This window comes from Neophocaena asiaeorientalis, unplaced genomic scaffold (assembly GCF_003031525.2).
Source record: "Neophocaena asiaeorientalis asiaeorientalis breed wild unplaced genomic scaffold, Neophocaena_asiaeorientalis_V1.1 scaffold123, whole genome shotgun sequence".
NCBI classification, from domain to species: Eukaryota; Metazoa; Chordata; class Mammalia; order Artiodactyla; family Phocoenidae; genus Neophocaena; species Neophocaena asiaeorientalis.
The window spans coordinates 14321977-14341201 of NW_020173666.1; the positions used below are offsets into that span (position 1 = coordinate 14321977).

The following is a 19225-nucleotide window of genomic DNA, read 5'->3' on the forward strand; positions in this document are numbered from 1 at the left end:
AAAAAATACCTAGAAACAAATGACAATGAAAACACGACGACCCAAAACCCATGGGATGCAGCAAAAGCAGTTCTAAGGGAAGTTTATAGCAATACAATCCTACCTCAAGAAACAAGAATCATCTCAATAAACAACCTAACCTTACACCTAAAGCAATTACCAAAAGAGGGGGGGCCCCCCACACAAAAAAAAAAAAAAAAAAAAAAAAAAAAAAAAAAAAAAAAAAAAAAAAAAAGAAAAAAAGGGAGAAGACGCATATCAACAGAATTAGAAATGAAAAGGAAGCAGTAACAACTGACACGGCAGAAATACAAAGGATCATGAGAGATTAGTACAAGCAGCTATCTGCCAATAAATTGGACAACCTGGAAGAAATGGACGAATCTTAGAAAATCACAACCTTCCGAGACTGAACCAGGAAGAAATAGAAAATATAAACAGACCAATCACATAATGGCATAGGATAGAAAGCCCAGAGATAAACTCACACACATATGGTCACCTTATCTTTGATAAAGGAGGCAAGAGTATACAATGGAGAAAAGACAGTCTCTTCAATAAGTGGTGAACTGGACAGCTACATGTAAAAGAATGAATTTAGAACAATTGCTAACACCATACACAAAAATTAACTCAAAATGGATTAAAGACCTAAATTTAAGGCCAGACACTATAAAACTCTTAGAGGAAACCATAGGCTGAACACTCTACGACATAAATCACAGCAAGATCCTTTTTGACCCACCTCCTAGAGAAACAGAAATAAAACAAAAAATAAACAAATGGGACCTAATGAAACTTAAAAGCTTTCACAAAGCAAAGGAAACCATAAACAAGATGCAAAGACAACCCCCAGAATGGGAGAAAATATTTTCAAATGAAGCAACTGACAAAGGATTAATCTCCAAAATTTACAAGCAGCTCATGCAGCTCAATATCAAAAAACAAACAGCTCAATCCAAAAATGGGCAGAAGACCTAAACAGACATTTCTCCAAAGAAGATACACAGATTGCCAACAAACACATGAAAGGATGCTCAACATCATTAATCATTAAAGAACTGCAAATCAAAGCTAGAATGAGGTATCTCCTCAAACCGGTCAGAATGGCCATCATCAAAAAATATACAAAGAGCAAATGCTGGAGAGGGTGAGGAGAAAAGGGAACCCTCTTACACTTTTGGTGGGAATGTAAATTGATACAGCCACTGTGGAGAACAGTAGTATGGACGTTCCTTAAAAGCCTAAAAATAGAAGTACCATATGACCCAGTAATCCCACTACTGGGCATATACCCTGAGAAAACCATAATTCAAGAAGAGTCATGTATCACAATGTTCACCACAGCACTATTTACAATAGCCAGGACATGGAAGCAACCTAAGTGTCCATTGACAGATGAATGGATAAAGAAGATGTGGCACATATATACAACGGAATATTACTCAGCCATAAAAAGAAACGAAATTGAGTTATTTGTAGTGAGGTGGATGGACCTAGAGTCTGTCATACAGAGTGAAGTCAGAAAGTGAAACACATATGTATGCTAACACATATATATGGAATCTAAAAAAAAAAAAGGTTCTAATGAACCTAGGGGCAGGACAGGAATAAAGTCACAGATGTGGAGAGAGGTCTTGGGGACATGGGGAGGGGGAAGGGTGGGCTCGGACGAGGTGGGTGAGCATTGACATATATGTACTACCAAATGTAAAATAGATAGCTAGTGGGAAACAGCTGCATGGCACAGGGAGATCAGCTCGGTGCTTTGCGACCACCTGTAGGGTTGGGAGGGAGAGGGTGGGAGGGAGACGCAGGAGGGAGGGGATATGGGGATATATATATACATATAGCTGATTTACTTTGTTATACAGCAGAAACTAGCACAACCCTGTAAAACAATTATACTCCAATAAAGATGTTAAAAAAACCCTCCAAAACCATCACAGACAGAGCGACGGGTTCAGTGAAGGTAAAGTGTACAGTTATTCAGGTGTCACAGTTGAACATGGTTGATCCAGGTAATTGTTTCCTTGTTGAAATGCTTGTCTTCACTGCAGAGTCTAAGGCAGATTTTTTAAATAACCCCTGGGAAGGGATGGAGGGAGGGAATCGGGTCTGGAGAAGAGAGTCAGAGAATATACTGCTCTGTGGGCACCAGAATCCAGCCGCAGTGGTGAGCAGCCATCCATCTTTACCTGCGTTGTTCTGAGCTAGGTCTGTCCTCTACTTCACTGAGAACCTTCTGCTCCGACAGGAATAACAGGGGTTAATCAGAAGGGTGGTGTGAGATGGGGAAGGGAAGGTGGCAGGGATCAAAAAAAAAAAAACCTCTCGTCCACGGTGACCTCCTGCAGCTGGGGCAGTTCTTGTTTATAAGGGACGGTTCCCTCCAGTGCATGGTACTCTTTGGAGCAGCAGACACCTGCAGAATTTGCAGCAAGTAGCAGACAGCTCAGAAATAGCAAAGTCCTAACCACTTGGTTAGCAAAACAGAGAGACAAGTTTTCACCCTCCTTTTAAACTGAGGAAGTCGTAAATAACTTAGCACATTTATAGTTTCCCCTTTACAATTTTTTTAAGGCTCATTTTGGAAATTGTGTATCACCGTGAACATGGTCTGCAATGCGACGTGACCATAAGGCAGTGTTCCATTCCCTCTAAGCTTCCTGTGACGAGAATCTGAATGCACGAGGCAGACAAAGACGCTCCTTCCCTACTTGCTGTTGTCAAAACTACCCACCGAGGCCACGGGCAGGAGAAGACCGCGGAGGCGTGTGGCCTCTTCCCAGCTTCCTTCCTCGCATTAGATTTTGATGGTGGAACAAAGTTCAAGGATCTGTGACCTGAAATAATTCCAAAGCTCTGGCCTTTTAGCCTTCGTTGTCGGGGTCAGAAGGCCATTGTTGACAGAGAATAATTCAGGGTGGAGACAGGTCAAAGGACCTGTTCAAATGGTTTTAGGCCAGAATCCTTCCCAAGTCTCACCATGTCTTCTAGAATAGCTTTTTTGACATCCTTGTTTCTGCACATTTCTTCAAAGGAGACTTCAGAGCCTCTCTTCTGGGCCCAGGGGCCTAGCATCTCAATGTCTGGTACCACAATTACTATGAGAAATGCCCGCAAGTTCTCTCCATGGACGAACACCTGAGCGACAGGTTCACTTCACTGGTAGATGTTTTCTATCTTCTCCAGAGCTATGTACTCTCCTTGCGCCACTTTAAAGATGTGCTTTTTCCTGTTGATGATCTTCAAGGTGCCATTTGATAACCACTTTCCAATGTCCCCTGTGTGCAACCAGCCATCTTTATCCAGAGCTTCTGCTGTGTTTTCTGGGTCCTTTAAGTAGTCTTGAAATACACTAGCCCCTTGCACACATACCTTGCCTGCGCCCTTGGCAGCCATGTAATTCATTTCTTCCACATCGACAAGCTTTACAATGTTGCAAGGCATTGGGGCACCAATATGGCCTGTGGTCCAGTCCCCAGGCACAGTCAGGCAGCCCGGCAGTGCACTCAGTCTGTCCGTAGCCTTCGTAGAACTGGCAGCCCAGTGAGGCTCTCAGGAAGGTCAGCACGGTGGCAGACACGGGCGCCGCTCCTGTGATCATCAGCCTCACTTTTCGACTCATTTTATGGATGGTCAACTTATCCCACAGGCTGTTGTTTCTAATGATGCCACCGCGAAGCTTGGCTTCTTTCCTCTTGGAGGCAAAGTCCAACAGCCATCGCTCCAGGTACAGTGCTCCAGGCAGCAGTACCATTGACACCAACATGCTGTTTGCCTGAGGAAAAGGTCAGTCAAACATCCAGTTCAGCAGTCTGGGGACCACAGGGAAGATGGTGGGTTGAAATGCCTTGAGATCATCCATAAGCAACCTGATATCTCCTTGGAAAAATCCTATTTTAGCTCCATGACACAGCGTCACACACTCTACAACTTTTTCAAACACGTGGGCGAGAGGCAAGAAAGAGATCAAAGTATCATCTGAGGAAGTAATGAATGTACTCTGTCCTTTTCACAAATGCTGAACGATCGCTGACTGCATTTCGATGGGTGATCAGTGCTCCTCTGGGGTTGCCTGTAGTTCCACTTGTGGAGCAAATTATTGCAACATCTTCAGGTGCTGGAGGCTTGGGCTTCCGTCTGTGGGCTCTTCCCAGGTCCTCCATCGCCTTCATGCGATGATCTCCACCCCGCACTTCTTGCCTCGTTCCGACCCATCACTGCCGTAGGAGTCCATGAGAACAATAGTTTTAAGGCATGCTGTTAATTTATTTTCTACAGCTTCTAACAAGAGGCTGGCCTTCTCTGGCTTGCCCACAAAAACCAGAGAGAGTTCAGCTTTGTTGATGATGAAGGTGACTGCTTCAGTTCCGAGGGTATCGTAGAGGGGAACGATCACCATCGAATAAGTAAAGCATCCCTGTTCAATGATCACCCACTTAGGTCTGTTCTGAGAAAAGAGGCTGATGAACTGATCTGGGACTACCTTGAAGCCCTTGTGGATCAGCGCCGAGCCCACACACTCTGACATTTCTGCAACCTGTTTGAAAGCCATTCATAGGGTTGGTCTGGTTTCAGAGAGCCTAAACAAGGGCCATTATTTGACACCTGCATGCCCCTCTGGAAGCCTTCATATAACATTCTGATGTCATCGTAGAAATATACCAAGGGCTTGTCACTGTCCAGGAGCACGGATCTCCGGGCACCGTCACTGCCTGCCACCTCCACTGACTGCATGGCCAGGTCGCATGGTGGCTTCAGGGCCTGCAGTTGCATGGCGTACCAGAAGGTGGTGAGCGCCACGAACGCACCGAAGCCCATGAGTGTGTTCGTTGGAAGGGTGCACACGTACTGCCGGAAGTCAACCATCTCTGGCATCCGGAAGTACTGGAACAGCTCATGGTCTCGCATCGTCCTGGGTTGGTGGCGCCCTATGTCAATATCTTAGAAGGGCGTCACAAGTCTTCTCATTAAATGAAAGTTCAGACTCCACGGCTGGGGATTCCATTTTGTGACTCGTGGAGAAGTAGGAATCCAGTCTCAAACCTCTTTTCTACTTTCTTTCTTCCAAACACCTCTCTAGCAGGAGACGGCTTATCTTCTAACAGGAATGCTGGGGAACCAGAGGAGCTTCAGCAGAACATTTCAAAGGAAGCTTGGACTAGACCTTTGCCAGGTGGCTGTCTCTTTTCCTCAGTTTAGATGAAGGGAGATGAATGAGGGGGAAAAACTCAGTGGATGACTCTTTCTTGGATGTATTACCTGGTTTCAGGACTTAATGAAGCTCAGGTTCTTGATGTCTCATTGCAGAAAGAATTCAGTGGGAGACAAAGTGATAGGTAAGAAGTGGATTTATTTGGAGAGAAACACATTCCACAGACAGTGTGGGCCATCTCAGAAGGTGAGGAAGGCCTAAGCAGTAAGATTTACTTTTAACTTTCCTATACTTAAATGTATTGAAGTGTCATTTTAATGCATCGGTAAAGAAGCACAAATGCCAAATCACAAACTTAATTTTATTATTTTGAGAACTGGACTTCTTTTCAATTTTATGTGTTTAATCCTATGCCTTCAGAAAATATTGTTCAAAGATAATGTCTAAAGTTTTTATCAAACTGCCAAAGGGGTCCATGGAACAAAATAACTGAGAACTTCATTACTAGGAGTTTGATATTTTATATTAAAAAATAAGATCCTAAAGAAAAGTCGCTGCTTCTGACACATCTTTGGACATTCATAATTTAAAGAATTTAGCTGTATTTAGTAATTTTCCCCTCTAAGGTCTTCTTTGTGAGGTCACAATTTACAACTAGCACTGGGATATGTTTTCAAAGAGTCCCCAGCTCAAATACAGAACCCAAACACTTAAAATGCTTTATCCTGAGTAAATCCAAATATTCATGTTTCCAACTCACGTTAAAAATTTTCTAAAAGCATAAGATGTTATTGAGGGTTCCCCACTGTTGATGACTGTGGTTAGAAAGGCCATCGAAAATGGCTGCTGGGGAAAGGACAGCTGTAGGGATGTCAAGGCTGCTGGGGGGCAGAAGTTCCTACTGATGGCTTCCCTGGCACTTGTAATTTAGTCACTCAGTGATCAATTTCTAACACCGGAGATGTGCTGGAATTAGTGTGAAATTTCCACTCTCTTTGGCTCTAACTGGGACATTCCACAATTACAATGAAATGAGACCATGCTTCACCGTCTCACTCCCTCTGTGAAGAAGTTATCTGGCATGAAAAGGAAAGGAATGGAAATCAAGAGCCAGCCTATAGGAAACGCTAACAGAATAACTGGTGAGTGAGCCAAGGTGAAAAGGCTTTCATGCAAACCAACACATGCGGTTCTAATTAGGCAGTAAGACCGGCAAGGAAGCGAGCATTATGTCTGTTAATTGACTTGGATGATGTTGGGTGGTGAGGTATCCTGAGGAAAAGCCAAAGGCCTTTAACTCACCAGTGTGGTTAATTATAGAGAACGTTGTTCTTGCGGAATTTCCTACCAAGCATTTCAAAAAGACATTATTTTGCTTTTAAACATGTTAAAAACATTAAGTTCTTGCAGGCTAATAGCAGCTTGTATTGGTGATGAAGAAATGGTTGGTGATTTTATTTAGTCCAAGGTTAACGAATAAAGGTTATGAAGACGGTCTTGCTTTCATTTGTCTGCAGTAGAGTAGAAAAAATTGACCTTATCTGACTTTACTTGGGGAATGATCATAGAAAATGTGAAAGGATAAATTGCTTTTATATAGAATTCTTTAAAAAAATCATTTTTATTTTTCTAATATGAGTCGTTAGAATGCATAAGCATCACTAATCTGAGAACTGTCCTGATAATGGCTCAAGTTCTCTGAAGAATGTTTATGCACCTCCTTTGCTCTCCAGTGCAATCTGGGAGGGAAGGGCATGCACTGCCATCCTTCTGCCTGGATCAAATGTAGAGGTAGAAGATGGTGACGAGCCTCTAAAAGCAAGAAAGAATGATATGAAAAGCAGCCTTAAACTGACAGATCTGTGTAAGGCATAAAGGAGTAATTGATTGTACTTGAGCTGTATCACAGAAAACTGAATTAATTAACAAAGATAAATTACAATGTGTTCTATCTTAGCTCTTCTGAAGACAAAGAAATGACAGTATTGATGGATAGATTAAGGACATGTTTTCGAAGGTGTGGGACATGGTTAATTTACTCACAAGTAGGATGGCCACATGAGTTGTTGTTTAACAGTACAATTCTGAGAATGAAAGGGAGCATAATAGCAGAGACTCCAGAATAGGCATAAACACCAGCCTCTTTTGGGCAAAATAAGATGTGTGCCTGTCACCACTTCTCACCCTATAATTCCAGAATTACATGCTGCTTACTCACATACATTATGCCTCTCCTTATAGTACCATGTTCACTGGAATGTGAAATTAACATATGGCAGTTGTATAATTTTAGTATTGTTGTTTATTAATAAAATAACACAGATAGATAGGCTATAATATAAAATAAGTAATATTAATAATTACTATTGAGCATTATTATCCTAATAATTAACTTACAAAATACTTTTGAAAGTAGTTCAGTTACTCCCAAAATAGCTGGTAAGTGGCCTCTCCAAAAAATTCGGAATGATTTATCAAATAAGCAAGTAAATAGGATTTATGTAGATATACTAATGCAATGTTATAGTCATTAAATATAATAAAACTTCAGAATAATCTTTAATAAGCGGCAATACAATTTTACCTCCGTTAATGTATTCTAAGAAAGTAAGCAGGTAAATACAAAGAGCTTTACGCATGAGAATATTTCTCATGACATTGCTTATAACAGCAAACACTGCAAAGCTGGGGGGTGATAGCATCATGGCGCAGTGAGCTACTGTCTTTGTGTCTCCCCTTTAATCTGTAGAACATTCACAGCTCAACAAAGGTGCCTCTACCCAGTACACCAGGGTGCCAGACGATTGAACATTTCTGTGCATCTAAAGGAGGATGGACTGGAGCACAGAGAAGAGGTGGTGCAGGTGCAATAGCAGAGGCAGTGCCCGCAATTTTGGTCCTCCAGCTGCGGCAGCTGAGCCCACGGCCCCAGAAAACCTGGCCCGCAGAGGAGGGAATGCGCACAACGCCAGCCCCCTGGTCACAGCAGTGCCCACGGCCACAGGTAACCAGGCAGCAGCAGCAGTAGGGCCTGGGACCCCCGTCCCTCCAGCCATGGAGGTACCCACAACTCTGGCTCCCTGCTCATTCCACCTGTAGCAGTGGAGCCCACAAATCTTACAACCCTGGACATGGCAGAGGTGCCTGCGTGCTCCTGGCTGGCCTGCTCCCGATGCAACTCAGGGGATGCCGCATATGGTGGAAAAGCCCACCATCCCAGTGCTCCAGGCAGCAATACCACTGACACCAACAGCTGCAAGGCACCAATGACCCTGGAGGCACAAGAAGCAATAATGAGGGTAAGGGGTGACACCTCTGACAGAGGCAGTGAAGGGTGGAAAATGCTGACTTTCAAATATATCCAAAGGCAGCGCAGGTAAGCAAAACTAAAAACTTGTGATATTTCGCCACCTACTGGACGACAAAAGAAAGGCCTCTAATTTCTGACCTGTTGAATAGTGAGAATGGAGTAGAAAGGTGTCCCCTACTTCACATGTGCTGGCTTATCAAGCACCATGAAGAACCATAGTAACACTGTACAACAAAGAGAAAATGACAATTCTTTAGAAACCAAACTTAAAACCACAGGATATTTCAACCTAACTGATAGAGAATTTAAAATAGCTGTCACAAAAAAATCTCAACAAGCTACAAGAAAACTCAGAAAGGCAGTAAAATGAGCTCAGAAATAAAATTAATGAACAGAAGGAATACCTCACCAAAGAGACTGAAACTCTAAAAAGGACTAAACAGAAATTCTGGAGCTGTAGAAGGCAATAAACACGATGAAGAATACATTAGAAAGCATCGGAAACAGATCAGACAAGATGGAAGAGAGAATTAGTGAGCTTGAAGATAGATAGATAGAAATGATACGAGTAGAAGAGGGAAGAAATAAGATATAAAAAGATGCAAAATTCTACGAGAGTTATCTGACTCTTCTGGGAAGGGGAAGATTAAGGTAACAGGTATTCCAGAAGGAGAAGAGAGTGAAAAGAGAGGAGAGAGTTTATTTAAAGAAATAATAGCTGAGAACTTCCCAAATCTGGGGAAGGAACTGGATATACAAGTTCATGAAGCTAAGAAAACACCTAATTACCTCAACACAAAAGACCTCCAAAATACAGTATATTAAAACTATCAAAAGTCAGTGAGAAAGAAAGAATTTTAAAGGCAGCCAGGATAAAAAGAAGGTTAACCTACAAAGGAACCCCCAGTAGGCTATTGGTAGATTTCTCAGCAGAAATGCTATAGGCCAGGAGAGAATGGAATGACATTCTCAAAACACTGAAAGATTACAAACTGTCAGCCAAGAATACCCAGCAGAGTTATCATTCTTATATGAAGGAGAAATAAAGACTTTCCCAGACAAACAAAGCTGAGGGAGTTCATCAACACTACACCTGTCTTACAAGAAATGTTGAAAGGAGCTCTTCTAGCAGAAACAAAAAGGCAAAATATGCAAAACTTTGAGTAAGGTGATAAACAGACATGCAGAATCAGAAAATTGCAACTCTTTATCACATAAAGGCTAATGGGGAAAAAAAAGCAGAGAAAAATAACTATAGCTACTTCAGTTTGGTAACAAACTCACAGTATAAAAAAGGACAATTTGAGATAACCAAAACATAAAAGGGGAAGATGAAAAGAGCAGAACCCACATAGATAAATGAAGATAAGATGCTATTAGCAGAAAAGGACTGTTTTATCTATGAGAAGTTTTATACAAAGCTCATGGTTACCATAAACCTAAATCTAGAACAGAGACACAAAACATAAAAAAAAGAGGAAATGGAGGAAGACATTTTAGAAAATCACCAACTCAAAATTGCAGACATAAAAACAAGGAAAGAGAAGCAATGGAGCTATAGTGCAACCAGAAAACAAATGATAAAACTGCAGTACTAAGTCCTCATCTATCAATAATCACCTCAATGATTGGATTGAATTTACCAGTCAAAAGACACAGAATGGCTGGCTGCATTAAAAAACAAGACCCAAGTATATACTTCCTCCAGCAGACACACCTCAGCTCTAAAGACATAGACTCAAAGTGAAGAGATGGAAGATGATACTCCAAGCAAATGGCAGCCAAAAGAAAGCTGGTGTAGCCATACTCATATCAGACAAAGTAGACTTCAAGCCAAAAAGATAACAAGAGACAAAGATGGACAGGATATAATGATAAAGGGGTCAATTCATCAAGAAGACATAACAAATATTAATATATATGCATCTAACATAGGAGCACCAAAATATATAAAACAATTATTAACAGACACAAAGGGAGAAATTGACAGCAACACAAAAATAGTAGGGGACTTTAACACCCCACTACATCAGTGGATGGATCAGCCAAATAGAAAGTCAACAAGGGAAGTGTAGCTTTAAATAAAACTTCAGATCAGATGGAGTTGATAGATTTGTACAGAACATTCTATCCAAATGCAGCAGAATACACATTTTTCTCAAATGCACATGAAACCTTCTCAAAGTTAGACCATATGTTGGGATACAAAACAAGTCTCAATAAATTTAAGAAGACTGAAATCATACCAGTCATCTTTTCTGATCACAATGGTATGAAGCTAGAAATCAACTACAAGTAGAAATCTGGAAAAAAATCACAAATATGTGGCAACCAAACAACATTCTTCTGAACAACTATTGGGTCAATGAAGAAACCAAAGGAGAAATAAACATTACCTGAAGACAAATGAAAATGAAAATTTAACATATCAAAATCTATGGGATGCAGGAAAAGCAGTACTAAGAGGGAAGTTTATAGCAATACAGGCCTTCCTCAAGAAACAAAAAAATCTCAAATAAACAATTTACCCTTATACCTAAAGGAACTAGAAAAAGAAAAACAAAGGAAGCCCAAAGTCAGTAAAGAAGTAGAAAGGAGATTAGAGTGGAAATAGATGAAAAAGACAATAGAAAAGATCAATAAAATCATAGCTGGTTCTTTGAAAAGATAATCAAAATTGACAAACTTTTAGCTAGACACATTCACTAAGAAAAAAGAAAGAAGACTCTGATAAATAAAATCAGAAATGAAAGAAGATAGATAACAATGGATAGCACAGAAATACAAAGGATTATAAGAAAGTATTACGAATGGCAACACGCCAATGAATTGGACAACCTAGAAGAAATGGACAAATTCTTACAACCATACAACCTTCCAAGACTAAGCCATCAAAGAACAGAAAATATGAATAGACTGATTACTAGGACAGAGATTGAAACTATAATCCAAAACTTCCCGCCAAAACAAAAGTCTAGGACCAGATGGCTTTACAAGCAAATTCTACCAAACTTTCAAAGAAGATTTAATAACTATACTTCTCAAACTCTTCCAAAAAATCGAAGAGAAGTAAACACTTTCTAACTCACAAGGCCGACACTACCCTGATACCAAAACCAGATAAAGACAACACACAAAAAATAAATTACAGGCCAATATTTCCTATGAACATAGATTAAAAAATCCTCAACAAAATATTAGCAGTATTATAGTATTATACGCCATGATCAAGTGGAACTTATTCCAGGGATGCAAGAATGGTTCAACATCTGCAAATCAGTGTGATACATCAAATTAATAAAATGAGAGATAAAAACACTATGATCATCTCAATAGATGCAGAAAAGACATTTGACAAGACTCAACACACATTTATGAAAAAAAACTCTCAGTAAAGTGGGTTTAGATGGTACGTACCTTAATATAATAAAGGCCATATACGACAAACCCAGAGCTAACATCATACTCAGTGGTGAAAAGCTGACAACTACTCCTCTAAAACCAGGAACAAGACAAGGATGTACACCCTTGCTACTCTTATTCAGCATAGTATTGGAAGTCCCAGACAGAGCAGTTAGGCAAGAAAAAGAAATCCAAACTGGAAAGGGAGAAGTAAAACTGTCACTATTTGTGGATGACATGATTTTATATATAGAAAACCCTAAACATTCCACCAAAAAAAAACTATTAGAAATAATAAACGAATTCAGTCATGTTGCATGGCACAAAATCAACATACAAAAATCTGTTGCATTTCTATATGCTAACAGTGAGCGTGTAGAAGGAGAAATTAAGGAAACAATCCCATTTACAATAGCAACAGAAAGAATTAAAAACCTAGGAATAAATTTGACCAAGGAGATGAAAGACCTGTACACTGAAAACTATAAGACATTGTTGAAAGAAATTGAAGAAGATAAATAAATGGAAAGATATTCTGTGTTCAGGGATTAGAATCAACATAGTTAAAATGTCCATATTGCCTAAAGCAATGTACAGATTCAATGCAATCCTTACCAAAATCCCAAGGACATTTTTCACAGAAATAGAACAAAAAATTCTAAAATTTATACGGAACCACAAAAGACCCCAAATAGCCAAAACAATTCTGAGAAAAAACAACAAAGCTGGAGGTATCACACTCCCTGATTTTAAACTATATTACAAAACATAGTAATTAAAATAGCATGGTATTGGCAGAAAAACAGATATACAGATCAATGGAACAGAACTGAGACATAAACCCACATGTATAAATACAAGAACTTACAACAAAGGAGCAAAGAACATACAGTGGAGAAAGGATAGTGTCTTCAATAAATGGTGTTTGGAAAACTGGACAGATACATGCAAAAAAAAAAAAAAAAAAGACCATTATCTCACACCATACACAAAAATCAACTCAAAATAGATTAATGACTTGAATGTAAGACCTGAAACCATAAAACTGCTAGAAGAAAACACAGGGAGTATGCTCTTTGACGTCAGTCTTAGCAATATCTTCTAGATATGTCTCCTCAGGGAAGGGAAATAAAAGCAAAATTAAACAAATGGGACTACATCAAACTGAAAAGTTTTTGCACAGCAAAGGAAACGTTCAACAAAACAAAAAGGCAATCTACTGAACTGGAGAAGATATTTGCAAATCATACATCTCATAAGGGGCTAATATCCAAAATATATATAGAACTCATACAACTCAACAACAACAAAACCAAACAACTGGATTAAAACATGGACTGAAGAGCTGAATAGACATTTTTCCAAAGAAGACATGCAGATGGCCAACAGGCACATGAAAAGATGTTCAACATCACCAGTTATTAGGGAAATGTAAATTAAAACCACAGTAAGATATCACCTCATGCCTGTGGTGATAAAACAAAAACAAAAAACCAAACCCCAAAATAAATGAACAAACTGAAACAAACAAAAAAAATGGAAGCCTCAGACCTAGGGACACATACAGACTGAAAGTGAGGGGATGGAAAAAGATATTCCATGCAAATGGAAAACAAAAGAAAGCTGGAGTAGCAATTCTCATATCAGACAAAACAGACTGTAAAACAAAGACTATTACAAGAGACAAAGAAGGACACTACATAATGATCAAGGGAGCAATCCAAGAAGAAGATATAACATATTGTAAATATTTATGCACCTAACAGGGGAGCACCGCAATACATAAGGCAAATACTAACAGCCATAAAAGGGGAAATCTACAGTAACACAATCAGAGTAGGGGACTTTAACACCCCACTTTCACCAATGGACAGATCATCCAAAATGAAAATAAATAAGGAAACACAAGCTTCAAATGATACATTAAACAAGATGGACTTAATTGATATCTATAGGACATTCCATCCAAAAACAACAGAATACACATTCTTCTCAAGTGCTCATGGGCCACTCTCCAGGATAGATCATATCTTGGGTCACAAATCAAGCCTTGGTAAATTTAAGATAATTGAAATCATATCAAGTATCTTTTCTGACCACAATGCTATGAGACTAGATATCATTTACAGGAAAAAAATCTTTAAGAAATACAACCACATGGAGGCTAAACAACAAACTACTTAACACCCAAGAGATCACTGAAGAAATCAAAGAGGAAATCAAAAAATATCTAGAAACAAATGACAATGAAAACACGACGACCCAAAACCTATGGGACGCAGCAAAAGCAGTTCTAAAAGGGAAGTTTATAGCAATACAATCCTATGTTAAGAAACAAGAAACATCTCAAATAAACAACCTAACCTTACACCTAAAGCAATTAGAGAAAGAAGAACAAAAATCCCCAAAGTTAGCAGAAGGAAAGAAATCATAAAGATCAGATCAGAAATAAATGAAAAAGAAATGAAAGAAACAATAGCAAAGATCAATAAAATGATTCTTTGAGAAGATAAACAAAATTGACAAACCATTAGCCAGACTTATCAAGAAAAAAAGGGAAAAGACTCAAATCAATAGAATTAGAAATGAAAAAGGAGAAGTAACAACTGACCCTGAAGAAATACAAAGGATCATGAGAGATTACTACAAGCAACTAAATGCCAATAAAATGGACAACCTGGAAGAAATGGACAAATTCGTGGAAATGCACAACCTTCCGAGACTGAACCAGGAAGAAATAGAAAATTTGAACAGACCAATCACAAGCACTGAAATTGAAACTGTGATTAAACCTGATTCGCTTTGTTGTGAGGCAGAAGCCAGCACACCATTGTAGAGCAATTATACTCCAATAAACTTGTTAAAAAAATAAAAATAAAAGAAACAAAAGGTTAAAACAAACAAACACACAATAAAAGAACAAATGGAAGGTATGGAAACAGAGTAGTTGTTACCAGAGAATAGGCGGGGAGTGGGGGCAAAATGGGTTAAGGGGTCAACTGAACGATGCGAGGTGGAAAGTAAATTTTTCGTGCTTAGCACACGGGGCAGATAGAGAAGTAGAAACGCACTGTTGTGCACATGAAACTTATGTAATGTTATAAAGCAATGTTACCTCAACAGAAAAGAAATGAAAAACTGAAACCTGACGAACCTAGTGGCGGGGCAGGAATAAGGACGTAGACATAGAGAATGGACTTGAGGACACAGTGCGGAGGGGGAAGCTGGGGCAAAGTGAGAGTAACATTGACACACATACACTACCGAATGTAAAATAGAGAGCTAGTGGCAAGCAGCCGCATAGCACAGGGAGATCAGCTCGGTGCTTTGGGATGACCTAGAGGGGTGGGATGCGGAGGGTGGGAGGGAGGCTCAGGAGGGAGGGGATATGGGGACGTGTGTATGCATATGGCTGATTTGCTTTGTGGTGCAACAGAAACTGACGCAGTATTGCGAAGCAATTATACTCCAATAAAGAGGTATTAAGAAAAGGAAAAAGAAAAAAAATTGAAACCTCATCTATAGGGAGTTCATTCAACAAATTATGACTCATTTGTAAAATGGAAACAATTTATACACAGAATGCAACAATTTGGGTAAAAAAGAAACAGTATGTGTATTTGCTTATATCTGTACAGGGTATTTCTGGAATGATAATAACTGCTAAGTGGTTCCCTCTAGGACTTGTAGCTGGGGACTAGAGAACAGGGGTAATAAATCCTTCCAGATACATGTGATTGCAGATCAAATGATTATCACGTGATACAATTAAAAAATAATATTATAATTATATTTATTACACACATGCCCATGGTATAGCAGTTAATTAAACAATATATACAACGTAATATGTATAATAATACTAATACTTAAGAATTTGCAAGTGTGGGTATGTATCCTAAAATGCCTAGAAAGACAGAATCTAACAGTGAGTAGTAGGATTACTACGGATTTTACGACTTTGTATGTTAACTTTATATTTTTCATGTTGTTGGGATGTGTAATAATGATACATTTATATTTTACAATCAGAAAACCAATAGCAGCAGCATTTCAGTTTTGAGAAAGTGGAATGAAGGAACCAGCAATGCTGGCTGAACCGTCTCCATTAGGCAAGGAAGGGTTTAATCCTGATACTGCAACAGTAACTTTCTCAGCATATGCTCCATCCCCAGGGAAGATAACAGTCAAGGAAATCTTGAAGTTGTTGGAAAAGAAGAGAATTAAAGACTTCTTTTAAAAGAGAAATTATATTATGTTCAGATAATCTGGTTTGGTATCGTTTTAGGAGAAATTGGAAATCTTGAAATTTACTCCTCTAAAGGGTGGGCTGCAAACGGCAGGTGCCCATGGGCACTTGGTATTTTGTGACGTTGGTGGTGTGTTCACCAACGACTCCAGCTCTCAGCTTTCCGGGTACAGGAAGGAATGCACTTCCCATTCCCTTGTCATTAGACAAGGCCATATGATTTGCTCTGGACAAAGAAGGGTGAACAGAAGTGAGAGATGCACAAATCTCTTTGTTTGCTTCCCTTGGTGTATAGATTATGGAAGTTCAGGTCAAAATAAATGTCCTTCAGCCTGGATCCCTGAGTGACTAGGATGCACAGAGCATCCTTCCAGCGTGTGCTGGACGTGTAGGATGAGCAAGAAGTAAACTTTGGCTGTGTAAAGGCACTGAGAGTCTGGAGGATTTATTATTACTGAAGCAGAGCCTAGCTCATCCTGACCGTGTAATTTGTGTCGTCCAGTGCAAAATGAAAATACACAGCCCCTTGTTAAAAAATTATTTAGCATTTCAAGATGATGACAACAGAGCATTAAACCACATGGGCGCCCTCTGAGTGCAGGGCCCTGTGTGACTACACAGGTCACATGTCCAGGAAGGGCCTGATTTTCCGATTTACCATCACAATCTTGGAAAATGGATCTTAACTCCCTTATTTCACATATGAAGAAACGGAGAGCTCAAACAGCTTGCTGACTACTATAGTGTCGGTAAGTGTCCGAAATGGAATTGGATTATATTGGTATTATTAATGTTGCAATAATGGGTCTTTTGTGGGTTGACGGAGCTGGGCTTTAGGACATAAGGAGCCAAGTAGACCATCACAGGAAGCAGACGGGACTCAGGAACTAACCAATCCTTTGTAGAAAACCACCTACCCAGATCCTCAGTAGAAGGTAAGAAGAGAGTTAAAGTCTAACTCATTACATACTAAGTGAACGGGTTCTTTCGCCAGAAAGGCTAATTAGTCATTTCAATCCTTTGTCTGAATACCTGCCTCAGCAAAGGCTGAAGAGTATCAACAGAGCAAAGCAGGCCCAGCTTTTCATTTTGTTGCTGTAACTGATTAGCATTAGAGAAACCATTTCCATAAGCAATGCCCTCACAACAACCTGGTAACTGAAAACAAAAGCTGATGGTGCAGCTCTCTCCATAGTAACCAGAGGTGGGAGAGAGCAATCCGAACCGCTAAGTGGGAGTCCTGGGGGCGGGAACAGAGGCCATTCGCTCTGAGCAGCCATGTGAAGAAGCAGGTCACCACTGCCCTTCAACGTTACAATCAGAAAGATTATCAAACTACTTAAGTGAAGGTGGTGTTTGGAATTAAATACATTCATACCAGATACATTCATACACTGAAAAATGCTGTATGTATTCCTAAAAGCTATTCAAACGTATAAACGCTATCGTTAGAAAAAGCTCATCCAGTTAAAATCATGTGGTTTTTCCTGGAGAATTCCTATCACTACTCCCATGTAATATTTCCTTCTACTTCACCCCTTGTAAGGAAGCAGTCGCAGGATACAGAGGTGTCAGAAAAGGTAGAGAAAAGAAAATTTGGCTCAAAAAGAGTGTAGGTAGTTAATTTGGTAATTAAAAAAGGCAGTTGTCATTTAACTACGGGTTTCAAGATCTGAAAATCTTATTCTTTTCAATCTTGTATTATTTTTCTTCATTGGTTAGGACCTAAAACACATCTGTGAAACAGCCAAATCTTGTGTCATTTTCTTCTCTTTTCATAAAAACTCAGTTTGGGTCATTGTTGAAAGAAAAAGAAAGAAAGAAAGGAAGTGAACACATTCATTTCTGAAAACTGTATGTTCAAAGAGATGATAACATAAGACAAAAACAAGAAGGATTAAACTCACATTACTCATCTGATTTTACATCAAATGATACATTTAAAATTTTATGGCTCAAGTAGTCATTTCAGGAAGTGTGTGAATAACATTTACTAACTGCTTCTTAATACTTACTGGTCATTTAAAGAATATTTGTCAGTAGCTGGTATATTAGGTTATGATAGGATCAAAATAAATCTTCTCCCTCAAGGAGCTTATAGAGAAATTTGACCTTGCTTCCACTATTAAATCAAGAAAATGATTGTTACCAAAGTGAACGTGCGTAGATACATGAATAATACGGATGAGTGTTTTGAGAGGAAGGTAGCCATCATAGATTAGCTAGTTAGCTTGAGAACTGGCTTTTAAATACCCACTTTTACCACATAATTTTGAATATTTTAGAAAAAATTGGGATAAAGTACAACTGCATATTGGATGGGCAGGGAAGCATGAAGAATGCTTTCCATGGTACTATTAATTCCCTGTAAGTTAGTCTGACATTCAGAGTGTTTGACTTAGTTTGGCTCTTGGCTCTCCTTGACCATGAGGCCAGTACACGGCTAATGACTCCAATGCTAGCAGTGTTTCTGGCTCTTTTTTTTTTTTTTTTTTCACAAAGGTTAATTGAATTTTTATAAGGGTTTCATAGAGGACTTCCATAACTTTTTGGTATTAAAACAAAGGCCATCTTATAGTAGAACTGTAATATGACATCCGTAAGTACTTTAAGTATTTTAGCTTAGATTTTCAGTAACTGTGTGATGTACTTAACATTTTATAGTTTTTGAGAATTTCCATAGACTTCTCAGCATCTTCACTGAATTTAATCATGAAGTCTGGCATTTCAGAACCACTCCTTCTCCTTCAATCTTCTTTAAAAGTTTGAATATGGTTTTGTTAGCAAATACTAGAGACAAAGTTCATGGGACTTCTCAGTTTTCATGGGACTTCTTTCAGTTTCTACGTGGTCCGCAGATAAGTATTTCTGACTTGCGACAACTATTTGATTCCCCCTTAATAGTTGCATATTGTTAACCCAGAGACGCTGAGAGTTACACGAAGTAAAGGTAACTATTTTCATAGCTTCGTATTGATTGATCGAATTGGCTTTGTTTTATGATCAACTCCAAAGCCCTTGTTAATCTGTGATAAAGATTGAGGGTGGTTGAAAGATTTGTCATGCTAAGTGCTCATTAGCTCCAGGGTGCTTGCCTCAGCAT

At 39.3% G+C, this 19225-nt stretch overlaps 1 protein-coding gene and 1 pseudogene across 1 annotated transcript in view; both read right to left on the minus strand.

The window, feature by feature from the left end:
• PRKN (parkin RBR E3 ubiquitin protein ligase) overlaps positions 1–19225 on the minus strand; it is a 1231166-nt gene that overhangs the window by 90154 nt on the left and 1121787 nt on the right. The gene's annotated exons all lie outside the window — the stretch shown is intronic.
• LOC112401645 (long-chain-fatty-acid--CoA ligase 1 pseudogene) lies at positions 2807–4917 on the minus strand (annotated as a pseudogene).